Raw genomic sequence first — 6,475 nt, forward strand, 5'->3', positions numbered from 1 at the left:
TTGACCTGCTGGCCAATAGATGCACCTCCACTTTCAGATTAAGAAGACAATCAACCATCAGCATCAGAAAACGGATTCGGATGCATACAGCTTGGACATCTGAGATTTGATGAAACTCCTATTGTGGGTTTTTTTTTAATCAAATGTGCAAAACACTGTTGCTTATGAAAACAGATAAAGTTCTGATAAAATTGCATATCAAATGTACCTTTGGCATTATTTTATGTGAAGAATTTTTGAATTTATATTTAGTTAGCTTGTTTCGTTTAATCTTATCTCTATTGTGCCGTAACATAACATTTGAAGTTGAGGTATCTTATTAAAGTGGCTGTTTTGTTGCATTCTTAGTAATGTTAAGCCTACCAAAAGGTCAGTTTGTTTGGAATCAAGACACAAAACTGTGAGATCCAACCTGAAGAACAACCTTACGACGATCGGTGTAAAATTAAATTTGGCCACCAAGCAAAGACAGGTGATCTGCAAAAAAAACCTTCAGACGTTACATTTTGGTGGCTCTGAAACACTTTCTTACTTTAACGACACTAGATTTTGCTCTCACAGGCCAGGAAACTCTATTGTGCAGCAGAACCAGAGGTGTGATGAAACACATGAGTGATCTTTATTAAATGCGTCTACACCAGATAAGCCCAGATGAATGAGCTTCTTTGTTCCAATGAGAGGCACTACGATTTTTGGGTTATGACCTTCCAGTAAGCCATCTTCATTCCTTACACGGGACAGAATAGTTTAGGAATTTACCTCCAGCAAGTCGATAAAGCTGACAGATTGGAATTACATGTGGGACAAGACTTAGAAGAAAAGTGATTTGATATCCACCGCTGTCAACAACAAAAAGCAAATTGTTTCGATTCTATTTAGGCCATGTTTTAATTTACCAAGCAATAAAGACGTCAGATTGTCATGCAGCAGGTAAAGCAGCTGCTTGAGGAAAACACTGCATATTTCTTTGAATTTGATTTGAATAAATCCTTACCTTACTGATGAATTTAGGGAATAACAAATTTGAGGATTGTACTAATAAATAAATAAACCAACTAGATTAATAGCTGCTAAGCAGGCACAGACACACACTGTTACACCTTGCTCAAACTTTGCATACAGAGCTGCAAGTTTAGGTCACAGCTGTTGTGTCATGTGATGGAAAATGTGGTTAAGTGAGAATCTCTTTTAATTCAGGAGGTAACCAGGAATAATTCAAGTCTGACTGGAATCAGACTGGAGCAAAACCTGCCGTGGGTCTGCATAAAAAATCAGAACAACAACATAATCTGGTTGAGTTAGTTTACAGGTGTCAAATCTGATGTAATAAATGTGTTAAAGAGTTACTGACACGTGTTTTTACGTGAGAAACGGGTTGTAACAACCTGAACAACAAACTCAAGTGCAGCAGTGGCAAAGTACAAGTACTTTGTTTCTGTACTTAAGTACATTTTTTTGTGTATCTGTACTTGACTTTTTACTCCACTACATTTTACATAAAGTATCTGTACTTTCTACAACAATGCTTTTCTATAATGTGCTATGTTACATGTTACATTCATGCAACATTATGTTATTTTTATTTATTAGTTTGAAAGTAACCAATGACTTATTCGCGTTATCTGGTTCAATAAATGACTCCATGTGGTTCAACACTTTTAAACTTTTAAGTATTTTTAAACAGTGGAGGTGATGAAAAACTAGAGCTAAAATGTCTAATGACCCTTTTTTCAGGCAGATAACTTTTATTTGAATACATTTACAGCAGTTAAAATACAAATGACACATTAGTTTTGCTTTGTGTTAAATAAAAACATTCAAATGTATAATCACTACTGTTTCTTATTTTGCTTAACAGCATTTAACTCTGCATGCTGTCTCTGGATTTATGCACGGTTTAACAGTAACCATAATAAAAACATACATAATCTGCAGTATTGTTGATTAAAATGGCACAAAAATATTAATGTATTAAAGAAAACATGCATAGTAGGCACGCGTAGTGACGATTACATTAGGAAATACATTCGACAAGTACTGTTACTTTCAAAATTTAAGAACTTTTACTCAAGTAAAAATGTACTATATTTGTTGTCTATTTATTTGTACTTTTACGTCAGTGCAGTGTTTGACTACTTTCTCCACCAGTGCTCAGTTGTGCCACATTAACAGCATCCAGTAACTTTCAGCACAACTTCTCTGCAGATCCGTGTCAGTTATACTGAGTCCATTCCATCTCCGCACATCGGCTTTCCCTGTTGCTCTGACTGTATGCCGCCTTCTGCCGTCTCGCTGTGCACACAATAGGCCTCTGTGTGCACGGCCCTCGGAATGCTGCGAGATGGCAGGGCAGTGGGGTAGCTGCACGGTGAGGATGGGGGTTGGTGGGCGAGGAAGGGTGTGGAAGCTAGGAGGATGAAAAAGAGGAGGCGGGGAGGAAGGGGGAAATGAAGGGACGGCTAGGATTGGAAGGAGGTGTGTGTGTGTGTGTGTGTGTGTGATGTCTGTACTATACGGGTTCAGAGAGGCTCCAGGGGTCTACAGGGTGTCCAGGTTTGGACACAGTCACCGTGTTCAGGTGACAAGAGCACTCACCTGCAGGAGTGCAGCGGTGAACGTGTAAGACTTGAGGCTTTTTTGTTGTTGTTGTTTCACCTGGATAAGAAACACAAACATTTATTTTTCACAGCTGATAAGAAAGGTGGTTGCACTTAAATGAAACTGCTTGGTGTTAGCACTCAGCATACTCAGTAAGCAGTGCAACATGCAGGGCATGTAACACTGACAGGTGACACCTGTGCAGCTTTGGTCCAGAGTTCATTATTTATTTAAGGGTCAGAGGTCGTTGAGGCAACTGGAGGAAGGAATTCAGTAAGCACTTTTAAAATCAGGACTCATTTTTCCCATGAACCATAAACTACTACAAAAACAGATACAAGTAGAGGTGGGATGTTTGCGTTCAGAGCAACATTCGAGGGACGACTTCTGATTGGTTCAAGGCTGTTTAAACGCAGAATAAACTGATCGTTTACACTTTTGTTCCAAAAGATTTGGCAGAGTTCTTACTTAGCTTGACTCTGATTTGTCTATCTCTGCTCTTTGTGATAAGTCTTTTATCCAATTTAATCTGTTTCTAGTCAAACTCTGTCACTCTGTTAAGAAACACTATATGGATTCTTATTATTATGTAAGACTTTGACACACAAGTTTGTTGAAGGTTTGGGGTTTAAATGAAGCTAGAATTGGATTAAATTAGGATGTTTTAAGCAGCCAGGTGCCACATACCATACAGAATGCTCCCTTGGCGATGGGAGATATGAATAAGTGAGCACGCTTAAGTCGTTTTGAAATTTAAATATAATTAGTGTTGTGCGCAGAACAATGAAAGTGTTTGCTATTGCTTTAAATGCCTCAGTGCTAACAGATATTTCCTACCATGTTCACTGCATCACATTGTCTACCTGCCTGACTCACTACAGTAATGAAACTTATGCATTGTTTATGATCCAAAGGGTTTCTTTTATTCATTTCAGGAATGATTGACCTAATTGTGTCCTAAACAACCTCAGGACAGGCCTTCTTAGCCAAGGTTTTATCCAGACCTCCAGATTACGGAGTCTGAATGAAAGCACCAGCATGCTTCCTTTCCTGTGTTAGGTGGCAGGGGAAGAGGTTAAGTTTGTGCAGGCTTGGTGAGTGCAGCAAGGGGGGGCTTTCTCACACAAGATGGAGGCTGAAGGGACAAAGGTGGCATTCATTGGCGAAGGAATGGAAAACATTTTCTCCTGAAAACAGAGAAGCTACAACCGGCAGCGGTAGCGCAGAGAGGCCATGGGTTAGCATTCACCCCATAGGAGAAGTCACATGCGTGGCAAAGCAGACAAGGCAATCAGAACCCTTGTTTATTTATCATGTCACCTTAAAAGGTCCGTCTGGAATGCAACACTGGAAAGTCTACGAGACTTGAAAGCATGCATGTTTATGCTCTGAAACTGAGTAGATTGGAAGTTATCGTGGGTCACTCTTGTAAGAACCTAAAGTTGCTGGAAAGAAAACAAAAAGGAGAGAAATAACGTCTCAAAGAACAAAAATGCAACACAAAAACAAAATGAACAAAAGAAAGCAGTATTTTCAGAAGATTAAACAGCAAGAACATTTTAGAAAATACGGCAAATTGTAAAAATACATCATTACAGTGAACACAAGGACAAAACAGAAAATAAAAACAAAGCAAATATCTCGGCGTGAAACGGACACAATATAACATTTCAAATCTTAGTTTCTTGTTCTTTCATTTATATGCCTGAAGTACTAGCATAGCTTCTTTTATTATTTAAGATGTATTTTTTATAGACTCCATAGGGGAAAAAAAAACATGCATTTGTTAAGCCACTGTGTAAGTAGCAGAGAGGAAGACTCTTAAATAAATCCTTGTGTCCTTAGAAAAGCTAGAAAAGTTAGGAAAGAGAGACTGACCACACACTAGAGAGAGTGCGCCACCTAGAGGACAAAACAGAAAGATATCAGTAAATCATTGAGAGAAACCCGCCATGGGGTGGCGCCATTTTAAAGCAGTAGGAATATTTCACAGGTTGCGCTTGACTGCTCACTTAAACACAAGCTTGATTAAACTTTTCTGGCGTTATTTTATGTTTTATCATTATATTCAAAGACAACTGATCAAATACATCCAAATAAATCACATTAAATATTAAAGTGTTCATTCTTCTTAATGTTATTTCTGTGTAAAACAAAAATAAAGATATGTTTTAGTTCTAACTATGATATACATGGATATTATTATTACAATAAGCAGGCTAAGATTGTTGTAGTGGACATGTGAATGGCATTTATTATGTACTCCACAAAACGGTTGTGAAAAAGTTGTGAATAATTGAGTAGTTTCAGAAAACTAGCAAACATTTTTATGAAAGATATGTGTGAACGACTGAGTATGCCAATGATTAATATACATGTGCATCTAAGTAAAGTAGAATATCATTGAGAAGCAAATAATTTAATTATAAAAGCAAAGCTCTTACATATAGTTTATCTTAGTTAATAAAGTTTATTTCTGTTAATTTAGATGGTTATGGATCATAATCTTTGACACTGCTAAGATGCTAAGAAAGCCCAACTTGTTTGAATATTTTCATTATTGTGTTTGGTATTTTTCAAGTTCCTCTTCATTATGCCTCTTCTATTCTCAACAGGGTTTGAGTGCTGTGGGTTTGTTGGTTGTGGTAATTAAAGCAGGTAGTGGTGGCTTTGACAGTGTGGGCCTGTGCCCAGTCCTCAGTGTGGAGTTGACAAACCACAGTGAAACAGCATCAGCTGATGACATGGCTCTCTAAGCCCCATCACCGTGTTAACTGGACCCACACACCCTGGATTCTGTGCTTCCCCACGCTTCCTCTAGGCTCCACGATATCGACATGAAATTTTAATTTTGCATTAATCTAAAAATAGCCCAATCCTTTGTCTTCCATCAGTAAAGCTAAGACACATCTGATGTTGATGCTCATGCAACAACTGTAACTCATTTTCTGTATACATTTGCAATTCATGGCTCTCAAAGCACTAACTCAACATCTTGTGAATGTCCTCTTAATTCTTGAATGGGTGTTGTTCAATATTCCAGTTCTTAAGGTGGAGGTTTTTCCTATTGCTTGCACACCTTTATATATATATATATATATATATATATATATATATATATATATATATATATATATATATATATAATTCTTCCTTCTACTTAGTTTCAATTAGTTGCAAACAGCCAGCTGCTTTAATGACCTTTTGTGGCTTATCCTACTGAAGATTGTTAAAACAGCAGTACATGACTTTTTCCCCCCCATATTTATGAGACAAATAATTGTAAAAAATCAAGCTCCTCCACCTCCTCACACCACCTCTCACAGTGCTACTATTGGGGTCTACAAAAATGGTCAAAAACAACAAATAGGTGACAGGAGAAAGGTCTTTAAGCTCTGTCAATCAACCTCCTGTATGCTGCTCAATGTGATAAAAGTGAAAATTACTTACTGTTACACAAAAACCATTTAGCTGCTGTCATTGGTTAGGCCCACCAAATCTGACCCACCGTAGCTTTATATGTGGCCCTCTAGACTCCAAATTACATCAATAAGTCCTTCCAGTTTTCCACAAATCTTGCAAGATTCACATAAAATCAACAAAACTTCAAAAAAAAAATTCTGATTTTACTGCAATTTTTTTCAAAATTGGTCAAAGACATTGAGTTTAAGTGACTGCTGCCTCAACCTTACTTGATGTCAAGATATAGTCCGTAACTGAAGTAATAATTTAACATCAAAGATTCGCGCAAATACCTTAAAAATTACTTACAAATATTTCCCAATTATCACCACAAAATCTGTCATTTTGATAGCAAAAACAAAAAACAAAAAAAAAAAACACAAAAAATAATCACAAAACCTTGGAGGAACAACTA

The sequence above is a fragment of the Poecilia formosa genome, unplaced genomic scaffold, assembly GCF_000485575.1.
Source record: "Poecilia formosa unplaced genomic scaffold, Poecilia_formosa-5.1.2 Scaffold120, whole genome shotgun sequence".
Lineage (NCBI taxonomy): Eukaryota > Metazoa > Chordata > Actinopteri > Cyprinodontiformes > Poeciliidae > Poecilia > Poecilia formosa.